The sequence below is a fragment of the Capsicum annuum genome, chromosome 12 (assembly GCF_002878395.1).
Source record: "Capsicum annuum cultivar UCD-10X-F1 chromosome 12, UCD10Xv1.1, whole genome shotgun sequence".
Taxonomy (NCBI): Eukaryota; Viridiplantae; Streptophyta; class Magnoliopsida; order Solanales; family Solanaceae; genus Capsicum; species Capsicum annuum.
In genome coordinates this window covers 180,732,464-180,735,192 of record NC_061122.1, presented here as the reverse complement: position 1 = coordinate 180,735,192, position 2,729 = coordinate 180,732,464, and the positions used below count along the sequence as shown (strand labels likewise).

The 2,729-nt window shown below is 34.7% G+C and overlaps 1 long non-coding RNA gene across 1 annotated transcript; it reads left to right on the top strand.

The window, feature by feature from the left end:
* Positions 1-643: 643 nt before the first annotated feature.
* On the top strand, positions 644-2,297 carry LOC124889500. Its single transcript, XR_007048544.1, has 2 exons — positions 644-1,235; positions 1,667-2,297. It is a non-coding gene; the product is annotated as an uncharacterized LOC124889500 (long non-coding RNA).
* The last annotated feature ends 432 nt before the right edge of the window (positions 2,298-2,729 follow it).

Here is a 2,729-nt window from a genome sequence, read left to right as displayed (position 1 = left end):
CGCCTTGGACTTTGTGATTTTTTTGCCTTGTGACTCTTGATTTGGGCTATGGTGGGATTATTTAGCAGCAGATTAATTTCTTAATCCTCTTTCACAGCTTCCCGCCTCAAGTAAGTTTTCATTCTCACAGCCTATAATTGATAATTTTTACTATCAAAAATTGATGGAGCCATTCATGGAAAACTATTTTCAGAATCTATCTTTTCACTCACAGGTCCCTCAAGAAAAATAGCTCTAGATATTAATTGTTGGTTTTAATAGAGATGAGTTAGAGAAAAAAACGCAAAGAGTTTTTTTTTTTATTGTAAAACTATATGTTTTGTTGATCATCAACTCCTTCTTACATAGTGCTATTACAACTAAAAATAAATTCAACTTACCATAAAAAAACCTATTTGCTACTAAAAATAACAACTAATAAGTCTCCTACAACAAATAGAAATCCCAATTTCACTAGGAGTTGTATGTAAAATAGCTAGATAAAAACAAATAATGTGCATTATTCCTTAAAGCAACTTTTAAAAATTGCTGGAAGAGATTTTTCCGGACAACTCCGTATCAAAAAAACAATAGAATATTATTTTTCACGACTACCTTCCTATTTACTAACTGTATCCTTACACAGATTGAGTGCCATGTAATCTAAAGGTCATGGGATCGAGCTTTGGAAACAGCAAAAATGTAGGGTAAAACTGTATGCAATAGTTCCTTGGTCTGATCCTTACCGTACCTCGCACATAACAGGAACTTAATGCACAAGCCAGCCCTTATCCTTCCACAGGTTCCACGTGCAAGGTCCTAATTATCCCATTTTATTGTTCTCTTGATATGAAGTCTTTTCACTTCCTATTTTAATTTATGTACTTATTGTTGTACTTCACCAAATAAATTCCATGAAGAAATTCGTCACTTCAGCAAATAAATTTCCTTGAAGAAATTTGTCAAGTTCTATATATTTCTGTTTTACGCAGTGATATAGTCTGGTTCTGTGTCTTCATTTCGCCATAACCAAACTAGACAATTGCACCTTGTTCTACTTATCACATTAGAATTACACTTCTATCTCGTCAACACCCTGCTAATTTCAGGCTATGGGAAGAATTACGTCGGAGCCCCTAAACTGTGAGCTTCTACACTTGAACATTTTTATTTTATGGGTGACTTGAACCTTCAACTTTTGAATGGAATATAATTGGCTCTTTCGGCTGTTTTACCGCACTGACCACATCCATCAGGTTAGTGCTTTCAGCTTAAACAAAGTTTTTTTAAAGTTAAAGAATTAAGTGGGTGATGTTTGATGGCAAAATCAAACGGGTTAAGAGAGATAATTATGGTCAGTAAATTACCTGTATCTCGTCCGCCATGTTCAGCTGGGTGGACGTAAATATACTATGTCAAGAAACTGGAACCAAGCTTAACTACCACAGACAGATTAGAGCCGTTTGGTGCTTTGTTGCATGTTTGACACCATTAACAAGTATCCAGCACTTTCGTTTGATATTTTTGATCTTTTAGCAGTTATGAAAGATCTTTTATATGCTTTAGTCCTCATGCTTTTTTATGTATAGGCAGCCCGCTGCACAAAAATATTCTGCATTAGCAAGGTTTGCGGGAAGTGTCACATCCCATGGGTGTGTGATGTATACAGTTTGCTTTTTGTGTGTAGGTTCTTGATCAATAGGAGTAAATTGATGAGCACCGGGCCGGAAATCTAAGTTGCGGAGACACTTCACTTTTGGCGCCACACATGCGTCGACAAGACCTAGGTGTGTGTGTGACATCCATACCTAATATGGTCGAACAATTTTGGGTACTTTGATCAAAATCGATAGAAAAATTCGAGACAGATGCAATGATTTCTGATTCGAACTTAACAGTAAACAATGAAAAGATAATTGAAGATTTGAACTTGCTCCCAAAAGATTGTGCATTCCTTTCATTTCAAATATTCCACCATAATTTAGGCATATTTTTATCTCTTATTTTTTGATATTTGAATGATTTTTAGCTGAATTCCCACTCCCATATCCTTACTTAAATCCGAACCACCAAATTATAGAAGGATTCGCACCTGAGTTCGAGCAACTTGGCAGGGAAGGAAAAAAAGATGATGTCTTGGTAGTTCTATGCTGCACCTTGAAAACGATCTCTTCTGATTATTTTGGATCTGGTTGTTTCATGAAACCGAAAAATTAACAACCATCCTAATGACCTCCTTTCTGTCTGCTTTCTTCTTGACATGTGATTACTTTTTATATGAAGAACAGCTGATAAAATATTTGAAATCATGTTTAGCATCTGGGACAGATATACTAATTTATGGTTGAAGCAGAATTGGAATTTGTCTTTGTCAAGCTAGTGTCTATGATGCCTTATCGTGTTTAAGGATCAAACTGGACTTGTACAGAAGGTTTACAAGCTTCTTCTCCTTGCTTTTGTGTATCTCATCTGCTTGTTAAAATATTAAGAAAGAAGACACTTTGATTTAGTCAATTATATATTTAACATGTGCCACAGCATGTGTGTCAGAATATTTTCCTTGAATTAAGCAGTGGAAACTTTTTAATGATGGGTGGTAGTGCAAAATTATAGGCTGAACTAGGATTTGAAGCTTATGAGTTGTTAATTTTAATATTTTCATGTTATTGGGTTCTAAATTAATAATTTATACATATTCAATGAATTTTTAAGGCAAATATAGAATTTGAACTAAAGCTATTGATTTCAGC